At 36.1% G+C, this 19,684-nt stretch overlaps 1 protein-coding gene across 15 annotated transcripts in view; it reads right to left on the bottom strand.

The window, feature by feature from the left end:
* ZBTB20 (zinc finger and BTB domain containing 20) overlaps positions 1-19,684 on the bottom strand; it is an 816,172-nt gene that overhangs the window by 236,111 nt on the left and 560,377 nt on the right. The window contains exon 1 of one of the 15 annotated variants that reach the window (XM_067738842.1): positions 4,982-7,294. The exons of the other annotated variants lie outside the window; for them this stretch is intronic. The gene's annotated coding sequence lies outside the window, so the exon portion shown is untranslated. Of the gene's footprint in view, positions 1-4,981; positions 7,295-19,684 lie in introns of those variants that run through there. 15 annotated transcript variants of the gene reach the window in all.

Raw genomic sequence — 19,684 nt, 5'->3', positions numbered from 1 at the left:
GTGTCAGCTAAAAATGTCAATCCAATTCAGGACTGGATACAAAGGGATATTGTGTCGCTGAGCAGAGAGGTATTAAGTTACCTGATTATCTTCTCTGGAAGAATGCAGTATGGTTTAGACCCTTTTATTACCTGAAAGATGTAGACAAATCAGGAAAGATTAACAACCAGTTTTATTAGGAGGTAGCAGATGAGCTGGTATGAATAGCTCTGGTTGTTAAAAGTTCTGTATTCTCTTTGCAGCTTTGATATGCTCTCGAGTGGGAATAGTCATTCTTGAAATTTAGATAGGATAAATTATATTCTGTTCCCCAGAGAAAGAGCAGTTTGGGAACTGAAGGGAGGGAAGGTTTTAAAACAGCAAAAGGACCTGGGGAGGCAGAAGGGCAGCAAATTCTATTATAAGATTTTCAATTTTAATTAAAACAACAAAACAATAACAATAGCCATTTGTTAAGCCTTCATTTAAATAAACTCAGTATATTTAGTATGTGCAATATGTCTTTCATATTTAGTACCTAGTTGTTTTTGGTACATGCAATAATATTATTCCATAATACTACACTATTATGCTCATGTTTCCCTGGAAATATAATTTACAAGGCCATTCTAGAAACTCTGATTATGAAATTCAATATCACTTTCAGTTAGTTACCCTTAATTCTAGTGCAGTTTTCTCATGTCTTCACACTTATCCTGAAGCTGTAACCTCTGGTTTCATAGTAATGTCCTGTTGGAAGAGGCTCCTGCCCCTTGCCTTCTGAATGATTTTCTACATATACTTTCATATATAATTACATATTTTACCAATTAACATTATTTATGAATATCATTGAGAAATGATTCATATAATTTTCTAGTTTATTAGTGAAAATAACTTGTCCAGAAGCTAACAATAAATTACCAATTTTTACACAGGCCATTATTCCTGGGTGTATTTATTATGATTTACCATTTATTAAAGGATTTCAATTGGTTGACAAAGTATAATAGAACTAAACTTATTTCAAGAAATGTTGGTGACTCACTAAAGTCCCAATACATTATACTAATATCTATCCCTGGACTCCATCTTTTAGTTCTATTGGGAAACACCTATAAACATAACATAATTTTTTTCTTTTCTGATGTTCATTCAAGTTACATTTGCCCCCAATCACTGCAGTATGCTTCTCTGTAGACTACCTTGAAGGGTAGATGGTGGTGAAGAATCGGGACATTTAAACTCATATTTAAAAGGGGCAGAAGAAGAGTTTAGATGACATGTGATCTTAGGCAGGCTTTAGGAGAAGAGGTGGACTTGTGATAAACCTTAGTAAAATGAGCCCAAACTCTCAGTCACCCCCTTACCTACTGAGGTGCCCAGTTACTGGTGACTTTCTCAATATCTTTAACAATCCTCTCCCCACCAAATAACTCTGCTTCATTTGCAAACATTGTTGGACTGTGTTCACATTTCCTTTTCCTCTTCCTCTAAGGAAGAACATTTTTAGGCCAAAATAATCCTTTAATAGACCAAAGACAGGAGATGCTGCTACACATCATAAATCAGTTTCTGCTCTCTTGGCTGCTCAACATAAGACATCTCAAAGTCTCCATGAAGCAATATATTACACTGTCATGAGTGTAATTTCCTTATTAACTTCAGTTCCGGCCATTTTCTTAACTATTAGTTGGGATTACTTCTCTTCTTGCTCCTCTACACTTCACTATCTCTCTATAGCAACTACAATGATTTTCTCAAATGTGAAATCAGATCCTACTACATAAATCTCCAATAGCTGCTCACCACAACTAGAATAAAATTCAAACTTCTCACCCTGAAGCCTGCATAATCTGGTTTCTGACTCCTCTTCTGATCACATCTCCAATATACTTCTCCTTATTCCCTGACCTTATTTCATAATTCACATGCCTAACTCATTTTAGTCTCAGAGTCTTTGCTGTTGCTCTTCCAATCTCCTCTAGACCTTCACATGGCTGGTTTCTAAGATCATTCAAGTCTCAGCCAGAGGCCATCTTTGTACACTCTATCGCTATTAGGTTATACTCTTATTTTCTTCATTTCACTTATCAGTGTGTGCTAGTATGTCTACGTATTTATTAACTATCTCCCCTAATTAGAATGTTTCATGAGGAAGAAGACCTTGTGAGTCCTGCTCACTATTATATTCCCAGTGCCTAGAACAGTAGGGGGCTCAATAAATATTTGCTGAATGAGTGAATAAAAGAATAATTGAACAATAACAGAATGAACAGTAAACAAGGGCAATACCAGTGCTTTTCAGCCCAATGGTTCTTTAAATGCACCTCAAATACTTAAAAAACAAAAATACACTTTCCTATCCGTTAGCATCAAAATTACTAATTTTACTAATTAAAAGACTGGACCTCAATGTACATTGATGACTGTTTCAAAATCGTGTGACAAATAGGGATTTCATAATTCTGATCTCAAATTATGTGGGATGAATTAGTCCCACAGTGTTTTTCTTAGAACAAAATTGTAAACCAGGGACAATTAATCTGAGGTCCACCATTAGGCTTTATTAGGGGTTCTGTGGATCCTCTGAAAAGGTATTATGTCCTCTTTTGGGGAGAGGGTCCATAGCTTTCACCAGAATTTCAGTGGAAGCCCTAAATTGGAGGAGGCAAGGAATCCTTTCAAGCAGTACCATTCTAAAGCACTGTGCTATCCCAGCTTCCTCTGTGATGGTATAGGTTCTTTTGAATACAGAGATGCTAGGTAGCAAGTTTCAACCACTGTCTATTTGAGTTGTTTTTTTTTTTCCTCCTAATCATTGTCTTTGTCTATTAGGGTAAAGCTCACTTTACTCTAAAGCTTTCTTATGAGTTTTAGACTGTTACTTTTTGGAATGAGATACATGCCTGCAACCTCAACTCTGCTAAAATATCATTGGCCAGTTGGGATTCAATCTCATTTTTACCGGAATATGTTATATATGAGCATTTTATTAGCCTAAACTCTACATAACTCTGACATTTATTAATTACAAAATTTGGGGGAACATTTTTAATGCAAGTCCTAGAAGGTTCAAATGAAATAACACTGGGTAAAAAGAAAAATAACATAGTAGCAAAACAAAACAAAACAAAAAAAACTGGGTATGTTGAACCATATGAAATTGCCATTTCTGAAAGTCAAAATGATTGAACATTGGCAAAGTGAAATGGTTCAACCTGTGGTTCAGATGTTAACTGCTATTGTTGTTAGAAAAATTATTCTCACTCTCCAATCCTCCCTTCCTGTAAACACTTCCATTCATGTTGAATGCATTGCTGGTAAGTGGCGCTGGGGGATGGGGTTGAATTTGCCCGTGATTTTAATTCATAATACATAGGCTTTCTTAATTCTTACCATAGCAGGTACCTCCAAATGACAGAGAGCCTGGAGAATGGGCCTTAGAAAATTAAATTTATAGAGGCTTATTTTTCTCATACCCAGGTCCACTTTTAACTGGACAACTTTTGAATGGATATCAAATCCATGGAGCAAGTTCATGGGGACTGTATTCGTTTCCTATTGCTGCTGTAACTAAGTACCACAACCTTAATGACTTAAACAATAGAAATCTGTTAGAGTTCTGGAGGTCAGAAATCCTTAATCAAGGTGTCACTGGGCTGCATCTTTCTGGAGATTCTAGGAGAGAATCCCTCTCCTTGTCTTTTCCAGCTTCTAGAGGCAGCCTGCACTCCTTGGCTCACAGCCCCTTCCTCTATCTTCAAAGCCAGCAGTCTAGCATCTTCAAATCTCTCTCTCTCTCTCTTTGATTCTGCTTCCTTTGTCATATCTCCTTCTCTGACTCTGATCCTCCTGCCTCCTTCTTGCCTTTACAAAAACCCTGGAGATTATCTTAGGCCTACCCAGATAATCCAGAGTAATCTTCCCATCTTAAGATCCTAATTTACTCACATCTGCAAGGTCCCTTTTGCTATGTAAGGCAATGTATTCACAGGTCCTGAGGATTAGGACACGGACATCCTTGGGGGAGGGGGCCATTATTCTATCACTGGGTTCAAAATATTCCAGATACTCAAATTTCAAATAGGAAGCAAGATAGTATTATATCATTTCTTTACAGCTACATAGAAATTTTTACATATACCCTCTTATAATTTTTAAAGAGATAGTAACTTACAACTCTCCAGCCTCACTTTTGGCACATGAGTATGGAAATCATAGTCTTAGTTTTGGTTTGTAGAGTCTTATTTTATCCCTTTACCCAGTTTCAGTTAATCCTACTTATATTCTAACTTGTCCTTTCTGCGGAAGTCATACCGCTATCTCTAGCCAAAGAAATATTAATGAGTTCTTTCAGCACTATCTTCTATTAACTCTAAAAATAAAAATAAAAGACACTGATTTTTAGCCAAGAACCAACCAGGCCAGATTCCGGCACTTCCCATCACACCTTTCTTGTGCCCTTCCCTCAGGCACTGTATACAACCTGTCTGAATAAGCTAACCAGCAGGTGCAGGTGCTAACACACATGACTATACCATGAGAAATTTCCTCCCTCAGATTCTCACGTGGATAAACTTAACACAAATGTCTTCCTTCTTCACTCACCAAAAAGACCTGCTTCCCTGACCTGCATCTCCCCTGTCCACTATCTCAGTGAACATTAGCCCTTAAACATTTCAGCTTCATCAGCACAGGCCCATCATGACAGCATAACATCTTTGTCCTGCTAGAAACTATTCAGCATCCAGAGGACCATCTTTATGCTGATAACACTAAAATATAAAATAATGCCAACAGCTGGTGCTACAAATGGCTTTTAAAAACGATGTTCATTCACTAAAATTCCTCTTGCTACTTTTGACATGAAACACGCAGTCTCTAATTATTCTGATCAAGACGGTGAAATACAAAAACAAACTTTAATTGTGTTTAACAGATATTTAATCAGGACTCACTGAACTACAGATTAAAGCTGAAATTCATAAACCATAATTACCCGATTGTCGCAATCTTTTGGTCCACATTCTCCTTCCGTCTGGGCGTCTGGCACCTTGCCCCGAATTTCTTTTACTGTCTTCTCAGCTTCGTTACTGTTCATGTTTTCCAGCAGAGATTTAGCACAGATTACAAAATATCTGTTCTTGGCAACTTTCTTCATTAGCTTTTTTTCCCCCTTGCAAAAAAGTTTATTTTTTTTTTTTCCTACCAGAGTAGCTGAAACGGGCATACATTTAGGGTGCTTTGGTGACACAAACTAATTATATAGTTATCAGGAGATAATAAGGCAGCGATAACGAGAGTTACTATAGCTATCACGTAGGTATCATGCAATTTCTCCAGTATGCCATGCAGTGTGTCCCAGTCACCATGTAATTACCTCTTCACTACCCCACTGTTTTATGGAAAATGCTTATCTCACCCTAACAAAACCTTTTCTGCCACATTTGGAAAAAAAAAGTGGAATTCTTATTTCCAGTGCCACTTATTCCCAGTAAGATGCTATCTTGCAAATTTAAGAGAAACACATGTCCTCTCCTGAAAATTTGCTTTTACATAGAGCAAATGGAGCAATTCTGTTTTCTTTTGCTTTATTTCACCCAGGTGAGAGAAGTAATTACTAACAATTCATACATTTTCTCTTTTGTTTTTTTTTTTTAAAAGCAAACAAACAAAAACACCAAAAAAAAAAAAAAAAAAGACCCAACCTCACCCTATTTACTTAGGATTCATTTAGTCTGGCACTTCCCCCCTACTCTTCCCTTTCAAATCTCAGTCACTCACATTTGTTTTTTCCTGGAATTATGGTGTAAATCATTCTTAACAAGCTAGCTTGAAACATGTCTCACTCAGTAGAAACACATAAGCCACTATAATTGAAACATGGAACTGCAAGCTTGAAACTCTTTCTAACTATTTTTTTGGGCCACTCTTCAGAAGGACACGCCGAGTTTCCCTCTCAGTGCTGTAACCCCGGTGTCACACAGTTAGGATAACATCACAGACCAAGACGAAAGGATAAAGAGAAGGCACTGGCAAAAGAAGAGGTGGGTGGTTCCTTTATTCCCCCCAGTTGGGCAGACAACCCTATGAAGCAAGGGTTGTAGTTACTGCTTATTTATCTCAAGTTGATGGCTTGAAGTTTGACCACACTAAGACCTCTGGATGACATCCCACCTGAGAGTTCTAGTTTAAAACAGGATGGAGTGGCTTACTTTGCAGCACAGATGAAAGCTGCTTCCAATTCTGCTTTTATTAGTCACCTCCCAGTCTGATAGCTTCCCATTCATTTGTACACTTAACTCAAGCTGGGGTCAAAATCACCCTCAGATTTAGAAGGGCCAGAAAAATTGCTATCCCATCCTATAGCATTGCTCTTCAATCACACAGTTTCTCCAAATACAGTTGATGGTCTTTGAGATGCAAAATGCACCACTTTAATGTAGTAGAAGTCCCTTTCATTGCATTGCCAAATCTATTTAGCAGAATCTGCTTGGAATAATCTGTCCCTAGACCTGAGGATGCGCAGTGATTTTAAGCATTTTAAGCTAACGATAATGGTTAGTGCCGAGAACAGATGTACCTGGCTGTGATGTGATCTATTCCAGTAGGCTTTTATGAGCTGTTCATTCCTATTGACTTAGCATTTTATGTCTGTGTTTTTGCCTGATGTGATGGTTGCATAGGGGTGTCATGTGTGTATTTTCCTGATGTGTGATGGCTGCACGGGGGGCTATGTGTATTTTCTCAGTGCAGTGGCTACACAGGATGTTGCGTGTGTGTTTGCCTTGAGTTATAGCTGCACGTGCTATTGTGTGACTCTTTCCCCCACCATTTGATGCCTGCTAGCAGGGCCCTATGTGTATCTTTTTCCTAGTGCGATGGCTGCACTCGTTGCTCTTCTAATGATGGACATTTCTAGCAATTATCTGTCTACAGGGTCCTGGGGAAAGAATTGCAGTAAAATCAATAAACAGTTCTAGACAGGGCCTTGTAAACATGAAATGACACCCCTGCATAAATGCCTTTTCCTACCCTAGCATGTTAAAATCCAAGTGCTGTTACCTTATTGGCATTGGGATAAAATTTCTATGGTCTCTCCATCTCTTTCATATATTGCAATCGTTTGGGGGAGTTTGAGATTAGTGCTGGTTGGAGGGCTTTTACACACGAATCTATCGAATGACATTTTTTACTACATTGTCCTACACATTACTTCTTATACTCCACCCTGACTTGCTCTGGTATAACAGCTGATATTCTGAAAGTGAATATGCCTTTTATTTATTCCTGCAGTTTCACCAGGCCCTCCCCACATGCCCACTGCCTCACACACACACAACCTCCTCCCTTACTGCTTTCTGGTCTCTGTATCCCTCCTGATTTCACCAAATGGAACTGACAAAGAAAAGAACCAATGAGGTTAAAGTCTTTTGAACCCCCTGGAATACAGATGAGCTGGGAGGCATCTGGAAACAAAACCAGACACTTGAAATCAAAGAGACAAGTAAATTACTATCCTAATCTAGGAAGAATAACTAAAGGTGTCAGTGGGGTTCCATTGATAGCACTTGGCCCTGGGCCAGAATGCCAAGGGTTCAAACTCCATACCAGCTTTGGGCTCGGGCCCAAGACTTGCCACTGCAGGGTGCAGCAGCATGTGCAGCAGTATTAAAGGTGTCAGCCTTCTGCAGAGAGGTTAAGTCCAAGTTCTTCTGCCTGTTTGTCATTATACCCCAGAGGGATGCAGAGATAACCCTCGCTTCCTCTCCAGTGCCTTTCTCAACAGGCCAGGCTGTGGGGAGCTGCGCTCAGCAGCAATATTTACTAATATCAGTACTGTACAATTAATGAAATGCCCCTTTTCTGATAAGGCTGCTTGAAGAAATAAAGTACATGCAAGAACATCCAACTGTCTCCCCCCTTCTCCCTCCAAAAAACCTGATGTCTGTCCTAAAGATTCTTCCATCAATGCAAAGAGCTAAGTTTGGAAACCTAAAACCACGTGTCTAAATGAAAGGAAATGTTTTCATTGGAACAGCTTACATGTCTGGTACACTTGCATAAAAACTATCGCGTAGCATTTTAGAGCTAAAATTGCTATAAAATGCTTAATACAGTAAGAATAATTATGAGATTTTGCACGCACAGCTGGTATACAACTAAAGTCTCAGCCACAGATTCAGTGGAGCATGGGAAAACCATTTATAAAAATTCCTGGTATGCCAGTTTAACTCACCATCAACAGCCCATCAACACTCCCTCCATTCTTTAGGTGGATGGGGAAGATATTTACCTCCCGAATGCTTTGTTTCTCCTTTTATGGATGTCATTAATACTCGAGTCAAGGAATTCTAGTCATTACTTGACGGTGGCAATATAAATAAATTGTAATAGGACACAAATGCCCTGAACACAAGGCTTTTCCATTGAGCACAGGAGTTACCAATACAGTAAACAATAAACCAAAAGACCTAACTATTAAGTCTACCTGTAATACCATCCCCCTTTTTCCTTCCTCTTTCTTCTATTCCCTCACCGCTTCTCATCTCCCCTCTCTTTCTCTAAGATTCAAATCCTTGAGTGAATTCCTAGGTGTTCTGAATGCCCGTGGTCACAGCCCACCTGGCCTTGTCTTCCCCTGGGTAACACCCCAAGGATGGAACTTCACTTTCTCCTCAGATTATGATAGTTCTTTCTTCTCCATTCCCCTCAGCATCAGCTAACAATCACTTAAAAAGGAGCTAAAGTAATTTGGATGAGATGTTAATGGTTAATAATAATTTATTATTATAAATTATAATAATAATAATTTATTATTATTTCTTGATAAAGACTGAATTAAAAGACAAGGAAGAACCTCTTTATTTTGGTTTTATGGCGTCTATGGAAAATGCCATAATAGGTGAGATGATTGTAATCAGAGGCATTGCTGGATGCTTCATTGCATGGCCTTGGTCATAGAAAGAGAAGCCAAAGTGGGTATTTGGGAACCCTCAGGGAGACAGTCTGTGGACACAAAGGCAGCATAGTACAATATAAAATGAATTGGACCAGAATCAGGAAATCAAAATTTGAGTATCAGTAAACTTTGCCAACAAGTGTTTGGGTAAGTCATTGCACTCTCTTAGCTGAGAAATGAGGCCCTTGGATTAGAAAATCTCCATGGCTCCTTCCAGCTCTGAAATGAAGATCATGTCATGGCTCTCTGATGGAAGATCAGTTGTTTCTCCTAGTTTAGCTGCTTCCTCCAGCTAAGAATTAGTCTCTCTCAGTAAAAATGGCTGACATTCCACATGGAGCCGTCTAACTAAAGGAGTGTTGATGTCCATAAATAAGTTTTAAGCTCTTTGCCTACTACCTGCATATACTACTTCTGAGCAGGCTCCTTTATGCTCTACAGATATTTTCTTAGCATTTTGTTTCTCATTTACTTAATCTGACAAACATTTAATGAACACTTTCTGTATATGAAACACAGAGCTAGTCACTGAAGACAAGGCAGAACAGGACACCATCTTTGTATCCTAAGAAGCACAAATGAGTCTACTATTCTTGTCCATTCTATCTGTCTTTCACTTCTGTGCATAAACATGTATACTTCTAAAATTATAAGAGTAGCATAGAAAAAATAAGGGGAATTAGACTTATCTAATCTGTGCTCAGTCCAAAGTACTGTTTATCTTCAGCAAAAGACTGATAATAATTGGTATTAAAAATTATAGTCATGGGCTTCCCTGGTGGCGCAATGGTTGAGAAGCCACCTGCCGATGCAGGGGACACGGGTTCGTGCCCTGGTTCGGGAAGATCCCATATTCTGCGGAGCGGCTGGGCCCGTGAGCCATGGCCGCTGAGCCTGCGCGTCCGGAGCCTGTGCTCCGCAACGGGAGAGGCCACAACAGTGAGAGGCCCGCGTACCGAAAAAAAAAAAAAAAAAAATTATAGTCATTCAAATACGCACTTCAATTGTATAAAGGGTATTTATCAACATGTATTTTGAGGTCACTGCTGTACATTAAGAACAGCAATCTGGGTGGCAAGAAGATTATAAAGGCAAAACAATCCATCCTGTAGGATTCCTGATAAAATTGTAGGATAAAATTGGTGACTCTTTTAAATAGTCTCTGGGGAAGTTAAGAACACAGAATATTTTTGTTTAGTGTTTTTTTCTTCTGAGGATTTTGGGTTCTTATCCCTCCAAACTTTCTTCTTGAATTAATAATAATAACTGCCATTCATTGAGTGCATATTAAATTACAGGCATTTCCAATCAATATTGTATGATAAGAAAATAATTCTGCAATGTAGATATATTTCCCCTCATTTTACCGATGTGAAAACTGAGGCTGAGGAGGGTGAAATAATTTGTTGAAGATAATACAGTGTGCAGAGTTGGGATTCAGCCTCAGGTTTGTCTTTGTCTGTGAAACATAGCTCCATAAATGTGTCTTGGTTCTGCCAAATCTAACTATTTAAAAAATAAATAGTCTTGTTTGAATGCTTTGTTAACAAACAAGGAAAACAACCTTCATATTCTTTCTTCACTCTCATTCATTCCATTACATATAGTACAATGAAAACAGGAGATGGTTAAGATTTTTCTAAGATTTGGCTGCCTTTTCATATTTATCTGGACTGAGATGGAAAATTAAGTTTGGGGCTCTCAATCAAAAGTAAAAGAATGAGCTATTTGCTATCTGAATAAGTATTTGTTGTTAATTGATCAGACATGGATAAGGGGTGTTATTACAACTATATTTGTGAGATATGATTTACGTTGTTCTACTGCATATTACTCTGTGCTGTTTTTCATTTTCTTGCACTTTGGACTTTCTGTTTTATTTTTATGAATTTAGTCACAGTTGGTTGTGTTTTGAACTTTGTAAAAATGTAATTCTAAGAAAATTAAAAAAAGAAAAAGAAAATATTTTCAAAGTGATGTCAAAATCAAATCTACCCCTCACTAATTTGATTTGTAGGAAATGGAGAACAAAGTATTGAAAGCAGAATGCTTTTTAAATACATCCTAATTACTTCAATGTGCAAATGGATTGACTAAATCAGAGCATGCATTTAACACTTTGCACTTCAATTGTGCTTATTCATCTAAGTTCTATAGATAGCAATCCCATTATAAAAAAGGAGATAAACTTCACTATAATCAGTCATTCTATAGTTATCTGGGGAAAACTATCATTCTTAAATTCAAGCTTACCTCTCAAGTCCACTCACTTTTGGACTAATGCAGAAGATCATTCGTCCAAATAATACAAAATAATAGATAATTTACTGCAGCTACTCAAGTTTTCCCAATTGACCCTATCTTTCCTATTCTTCTCTTCTGCTTTTAGTGGGTGAGCTGAGGGGGTGGGGTAGTAAAGCCACACAGTACGAAGCAGACAGAGTGAGTCCTGAGGAATGATGCTATGGGCTGGAGATGATACACAATCTAGGCTGGGATGGAGTTATGATGTCAGGGTTACTTAGGGCTTGGTCTGGGACCACCTACACCAGAATCTCCTGAGGAACATGTTAAAAAGACATATTTCAGAGTCTCATCCCAGAGCAACTAAACTGAATGAGTGTCTCTTGAGGTGGAACTCAAAGATCTACGTTTTTAACAAGCTTCCCAACTAATTCTTATGCTACTGAAGCCCGAAAAGCACTGGCTTATGCACTTATGCAGCTCTCTGATTCTATATCCAGGGACAGCACCGCTAGTATACCTCTGTACCTTCTGTCCCAGTTCTCAAGATGCATGTGCAAGTACACGTAGCTGACCTGGGAGGCACTAATTGTAGTAATAATAGCCCAAGGGCTTAGCCAGGCACGGTGCTGTTTGATATGCAAGATCTCATCGGACCCCCCACAACAAGGATTATGAGTTAAGTATTATTACTATTCCCATGTTTCAGATGAGGAAATTGAGATTCAGAGAGATGTAGTAACTTGTTGTGAGTGTCACATTAATTATTGCAAGAGCTCTTAAGCTTTAACTCTTTAACTCTTAGCCTTGTGGAAAAATATGTTCTTGAAAGATGTTTACTCCCAAAGATGTTCATGATTTGGTGATAACATCATTGTAAAGGAACTTACCTAAATACTAGTAAAATTGGTTATATAATTAACCAATCATAGGTTAATGTATAATAACCTATACATAGGGTGTGAACATTTGTATCCAAGTAACTCTTCCCTTAGGTTATTTGTATAGTTACTAAAATCATCTAAACTAAGCTGCTGATCTTTCATTAGTTCATTCAACAATTATGCACTTTGCCAGAACCTGAGGTGACAAGGATAAATAGGACAAGGCCTCTGCCTTCGTTAGACTTACAGTTCAGTAAAAGAGATGAGCTTGTGTACAACTGGTTCTGGGTTAACTTGTAGTCAGTGGAGGCCTGAGCTGGAGAGCGAGTGGTCATTCTCCTGGCAGAAAGGAAAAAGGGTGCGGTCTGGAAATTTTTAGTTACTCCAGCACTATGCCATTGGCCAGTGTAAGGAATCCAGATTTTTTAAGATTACATTTTTACTTATACAGTTTTGTTAGAAAAAGGGCAGACTAAGTTACTTGTGTATTTTGGGCCGATAAAACTTTATGTGGTTCATTCTTTCTGGCATCCAACTGGGTTTCTTTTTTGACTAAATTCTGGGTACAGAGCCAAGTTAGTTGTTATGTTTATTCATTCTTACACAGAGCAGCCGAGATTCTCCCCTTGAGATGGGTGCCTGATAAATGTTATCAGTAGTAGCTCATGCCACCCAGTAAAAGTGACTCTATAGAGACATTGGCTGTGTCCTTTACTTCATTTTCATCTGTTTCAATTACTGAAAATGCTATTATTAGATTATGAAATTTTTACAATATGAGAAATTTAGGAGTTAAAAACAATTGAAAACATAAAGAGTGCTCTAGATTTCTTCCCTTGTGATAATCTCATATACATGTAAAAGTGGTCTGAGCATATTAATGTCAGAGCTGATTGATGGACTAAAACAAATGAGGTTCTGCAATGTCAAAGTGCAGGCTGATAATCTAAGGCAAATGTACAAGTATCTAAAAAAGAGAAAGACATTCTGGGAAACACTGGGCAATAGAAACTATATGATACGATTCAGAAAATATATTCATATTTAATATGATTAAGATTCTAAAAATTGATATCTCAAATACTCCAAAAGCTTAATAAATTGGAAAAGCAAAACATTTTAATCCCTTTATGAAGTGATAAATAGTAGACATGCGTTCTTTTCTTAAGTTGAATTAGTATCAGAGTTGGAATTATTTTTACTTAGATTATTTGCTGTTTGCTTAAAAATTTTACTTTTCTAATCATTGGAGTATTTTTAGAATATTTAGAAAGTTTAAGAAAAAGAAGAAATAAAATATCACTTAATTCCATCATACAGAGGTACTAGTACTATTCATATTCTAATGTATTTCCTTTGATTGTAACCAAATACATTTTTGGTTACATTCATTTTTCTAATTTGGGATCATTTGGGGATCATGTTAGGTATACAAGTTTCTTTTGGATCAGGTATTTTCAGTTACAATGTTTCATGAACATTTCCTAGTAAAATAATTACTTAAAATATCTTTAATAACTATGTAGTTAATAATTATTATATAATAATATATGTATGTTCCATAATTTGCTTAATAATTTCTTTGATTAAATATTTAAGATCTTCTCTTCTTTCACTTTTATAAATGGCATTGTGATGAACAAGTCTTTGTATACAAATCTTTGTCTGAGTTTCTGCTTCCTATAGATAGATTCCTAAAAATTAAATGACTGGGCCAGAAGATACATTTTTAAAGAAAGGTTCTTGATAATGTAATGCCATATTACTTTGCAGAATTTCGTGTCAACACATGCCCCTTCATCACTATTATATGAATGACAGTTTTACTGCACATTTATCAGCATTGAAGATTATTACTTTTATAAATAATGTCTTTGGGTGTTAGTGAGTTGAAATACTTTTTCATATGTTTACCAGACATTTGTATTTCCTCTTTCAAAATTTTTCTTTTTATAATCTTTTTAGATTTTTTTGAACAGATATACATCTCAGTACCTTTATATCTTTTGCTTCCACTTCATCTCTAGAGTATCACTATACTCCAGACTCTCTTTACCTAATCCTGAACCTTGGCATAATGTCTGCCTGGTCTGTAGTTCAAATTTCTTCCATTCTTATCCATTCTGTACACTACTGCCTAACAGTATTTTGAAAATACTGCCTTTGTCATGTCAGTCCTGATCAAGAACCTACAGTAACTCCCAGTTATTTATCTATTGGCTAAATTCAACTGCCATATTCAGGGGAAAATTAATCCCTTTCTTGGATATCTCCTTATGAATTCTGTTGATTAACTTAGGATATTGATGCATGGAACTTACATGCAGTTAAGTTTTTAAATATGAGTTTTTATATGTGAGTATTTATATACAATAGAGAGAGACACACACATGATATTGATACTAGACATGAGCACTGGAAGGGGATTTACAGAGCATCAAACCCAACTCTTTACATTTATAAATGAAGAAACTGACTCAAAGAGTTCAACAAATTACCCAAAGTCATAGAGCTAGTTAAATGATAGAACTGGGACTAGAAATCAAGTCTCCTGATTCCCAGTTCAATGCCTTTTAAATAGGGAATGATAAAAAATCATTTTTACAGTTTAAAGAATAGAAACAGCTAGGAAAACCATTTAATTTCAGACTGATCTTATGTATAAAAGATTGTTAAAATCATGTCACATAGAAGGCTTGAGTGTTCTTATAAACATGAATAATATGTACTTATAAATTGATCAAAGTGTCATTACAATTTTCATAAAATTTGCACATCAGCAAATGACCCAGTTTATGCTAGTTTGCTTTCTTCTTGTTAATCTACATTGTTTTATTTAATCTGCTTTGCTACAATAGAAGCACGGTATTTTTATTCTACCATGTTGCAGATCATCATTAAGTTTCTTAGTAAGATCTAGTGGTATTCAATGGAAAATCCAATTTGCCTAGCAATTTCTATAAAGAATTTCCTGTAACAATAATTGGGGATTTTAAGAACTACGCTTAAAAAAGAACTATTTCAAAATTCCTCTATTTAAATAGTAAACAACATGAACTATTTTGTAAGAAAATGGGCTGTGAGACTGGGAGTTACCAAATATACTAATTATTTATAGGGATAGGGTAGGGCACAAGGGGCCAATATGGGAATAGCTATGAATTGAACTAACTTGGATAGGCGTTCATTGACTGTAAAGCGTTGATTCACAAAGCATGTGTTTGCCCAACAAAAGACTGACAGAAAGAGTGTTTATTAAATCATATAGCAGTGCCACAGTTACAGAATCCAAGGTTTAAATGAATAGGTGGGTCATTCAGCAGTAGAGGGAGACTAAAGAGATCTTAGCTGTTTTCTTTCTCTGTGTGCATGTGTGTGTACACAAAATAGGTCTATTCATTTCATACTCAACAAACATTTATTAAGCACCTACTTTGTGCTAGAAGCTATTACCAAAATAAATGATCCAGCTTTTTGTGATTATCCTCTCCACAGCTGTATCATAGAGATGCATAGTAATCTATACCTGACTAATGCATTATTACAAAAACTGAGAAAGTGGGTAGGAGGAGAGGATTGAAGGAGCAGCAACCTAAATTTCTCATTTTTTTTTTTTTTTTTTGGCGGTACATGGCCCTCTCACTGTTGTGGCCTCTGCCGTTGCGGAGCACAGGCTCCGGACACGCAGGCTCAGTGGCCATGGCTCACGGGCCCAGCTGCTCCGCGGCATGTGGGATCTTCCCACACCCGGGCACGAACCCGTGTCCCCTGCATCGGCAGGCGGACTCTCAACCACTGCGCCACCAGGGAAGCCCTAAATTTCTCATTTTATACAGCATACAATTTCATTAATGTTGATAATTTTAAAAAAATAGGTCTAAATATTTTTTTTAAAATAACAGTAATCATTACTAGAAGAATAAACTGTGCTTTAAAACTCCCAAATTGGGCTTCCCTGGTGGCTCAGTGGTTGAGAGGCCACCTGCCGATGCAGGGGACATGGGTTTGTGCCCTGGTCCGGGAAGATCCCACACGCCGTGGAGTGGCTGGGCCCGTGAGCCATGGCCGCTGAGCCTGCGCGTCTGGAGCCTGCTCCGCAACGGGAGAGGCCACGACAGTGAGAGGCCTGCGTACCGCAAAAACAAGAAACAAAACAAACAAACAAACAAAAACCTCCCAAATTGCTAGATTGATAACAAACAAATAATATAGTCATATACCAAAAGAGAAAAAGAGAGAGAGAGAAGGCCAAGGATGCAGAAAAACATAGAAAGTAGTAAATAAAGTTTCTGAGATAGTACCAGATATAGTTTTTACAACAATAAATATTAAGTTAATTAGTTTATTATTAAAATAAACACTATAACATAGGCTTAAAAAACCCACAAAATCTAACCATAGGGTAGTAGTTTAAGAATACTAGTTTTGGTGGTGGAGAAAACTGAGCTCAAATATTACTTCTGCCATTTACTAGTCATAACCTCTTTCCTAAGAGGACATTTATTTAGCTTGTTTATATCAATTTCCTAGTTTATTAAATGTAAATAAAAAATAACCGATTATAGAGAGAATTGAATAAAATAGTATCTATAAAGTTCAGTTCCCAGCACCATTAAACATTCAATAATAATAACTATTATTTATAATATTTGTTTTAAAATGATGTATCTAAATGAAAGAGAGATAAAAATCAAAGGAGTGTTGTTCAAGATATACTGATAACTGAAAAAAACTGATACAATATAAAATGAATAAAACTAAAGAGGCAGAGTGAGACTTAAAAGAAAGTAATCATTTCTGCAAAGAAAAAAGCAGTGAGGAGGGCTGAAGCCATAAGCCTACTGAAATCTGGATCCATAAGCACATAGAGGTGGCTGGGAGTCTAGGTCTTTGAAGTAATGGGGCCAAAAAGTTTCTATATGAAATGGTGGATCTAAGTCTGTCTTACTACTTCAACAAGAGTCTACACAAAGTATGACCAACTGCTGCCTGGGGCAATAGCTTATATAGAGCTGAAGGCACTGAAAGGTGGAAGGATGAAGATACAGCCTCAGTCTTGAGATCAAATATTCCTAAAGGTAAGTTGAAAGGACACCTTTGTAAGATTTGGATTAGGACTATTAAGCCAGGAATGCAGATAGGGGCAACTGGAAAACCATTAGTCAGGGAGGTATGAAAAAATTAAAAGAGAGAGAGAGAGAGAGCTTACCAACAGGCAAGACAAAACAGCCTTATGACCCACATCAACCTGCAAAACAAAATTCTAAAACATAGCAAGGTAGGTTTATTCCTAGGTATTTTATTCTTTTTGATGCGATGGTAAATGGGATTGTTTCCTTAATTTCTCTTTCTGATCTTTCATTGTTAGTGTATAGGAATGCAAAACAACCACAAAATGAATAATTGGAACATTCACTCCAGATAAATTTGATTTTATAGAACTGTCTGACAATGACCTCAAAATGAGTAATATTTGCAATGTTCAGAGATAAATAAAAGAATCATACCTGTAAAAAGAACAAGAAATTATTAAATAAAAATAGACAAGATAAGAAAAGATGAATAAAAATCAATCAGAAATCTTAAAAATGAAAAAAAAATGTTCAGTGTCATAAAAATGCAATAGATGGGATAATTTAAGATTGGGCAGTTTCAAGGAGAAGATTAAGTGAGTTGGAAAGTGATATTAAGGAATTCACTCAGAAAAAAAAAATCACAGAAAGTAAAATATGCTTTTAGAAAATGAAAAAGCAGTTGAGATATGGTAAATTGACTGGGAAACACCAAAATGTAGCTATAAAAATCCCAGAAGGATAAAATGAAGGTAATGACAAATATACAATAAAAGAAAAAAAAATAGCTGAGAATTTTCCAGAATTAGAGTCTTGAGATTAGAAAATATATCCTTAGTTCATGACTGATAATTTAAAATAAATTCACATCTAAACACATTTCAGAGAAACTATAAGATATTAAGGATACAGAAAAACTCTAATAAGTTACCAGAGGGAAAAGGCAGAGTACTTAAAAAGAGATGAAAAATAGATCGATAGCAGACTTTTCTTAAGTAATGATAGTTGACAGAACAATAGTCTAAGATATGATTGAGTAATATCTTCAAATGCTGAGCAAAAACACCCAATTAAATTGTTATTTAAGGTAAAAGATAAAATAAAGACATTTTTAGGTATACATAAAGAGTGTACTACCCAGGGCCCCCCCTAGAGAATTACAGAAAGATGTAATTCAACAAGAAGGAAAGTAAATCCAGAAAGGAAGCTATAGAATCCACAAATAATGGTGTGCATAGTATTAACTAAAACTATGAGTAAATACAATAAAGTGTTGATTATAAAAATAAATGATAATTATTTTTGGACATGTTTAAAACAAATAAGTAAAACTAAAACTCTATTCAACAATTACAATAATGAGAATGATACTTAAGAAGTAGATAAAACATGCTAGACACATTTTTTTTTTTTTTACATTAAGGACAAAGCCAGAAATACTAAGAAGTGAATTTTATTTTTTATTAGAAAAGTATGTAGCTATGTATACATATAAAAATTTTAGTATGAGCACTAAAGAAAAAGATAAGCCACCTATGGACTTCAAGCCCAGCAGTAAAATCCATATATTAAAAATAATTTTTAAAACATTTTTTTCAATCAAAGTTATATGAAACACATCTTATTATAGTGCAATTAAATTCAGAATCAGTAATAAAAATAGAGGAAATATATGTTTAGAAAATAGAAATGTACACTTCTTTTATTTTTGGCCGCACTGAGCGGCATGCAGGATCTTAGTTCCCCGACCAGGGATCAAATCCACACCCCCTGCAGTGGAAGAACAGAGTCTTAATCACTGGACCACCAGGGAAGTCCATAGAAACATACACTTCTGAATAACTTAAGGGTTAAAAATAAATCAAAAGAGATATTACAAAATATTTAAAATTGAACAAAACTACACATCAACACATGCTATGCAGCTAATGAGAAACTTGAATGAGAATTTAGAGACCGATTTATTTTGAAAAACAATAAGAAGTATTAAAATTAAATGAGTAACAATTCAACTCAGGAATCTAGAAAAAATTATCTAAATAATAAAGTAGAGTGAAAAAAATAATGTTGACAAAAGCAGAAAGTAATGATATAGAATACAAAGACACAATAAAATAGATAAGCAAAATCAAAAGCCAACTTTTGAAAGAGTTAATGCAACAGAAAAATGTCTGACAGCTAAAAGAGAAGAGAAGAGGCTAACATAAGTAATATTAGGAATAAGAAGGGGACATAATTAAAGATAAAATTAAAAATCATAAGACTTTATGAAGAGCTTTGTGCAAATAAATTTAAAAGTGTAGATTAACTGTTAATTGTATATTTTCCAAAAACAACTTCTTAAAATTGACTTAAGAAGAAATATAACCCCTGAATAAACCAATAGCCATGGAAGAAAAGGAACTGATGATAATCAAAAGTCCACCCTACACTACCTACCCCCTACTAACCAAAAATAACAGGTCCAGATGATTTTAGAGGCAAATTTAACCAAGTCTTCAGAATAGGTAATCTGTATAATATAAAAACTATTTCAGAAA

This window comes from Pseudorca crassidens, chromosome 5, assembly GCF_039906515.1.
Source record: "Pseudorca crassidens isolate mPseCra1 chromosome 5, mPseCra1.hap1, whole genome shotgun sequence".
Classification (NCBI taxonomy): Eukaryota; Metazoa; Chordata; class Mammalia; order Artiodactyla; family Delphinidae; genus Pseudorca; species Pseudorca crassidens.
Note: the sequence above shows the minus strand (reverse complement) of the source record. Positions and strands in the feature narration are given on the sequence as shown.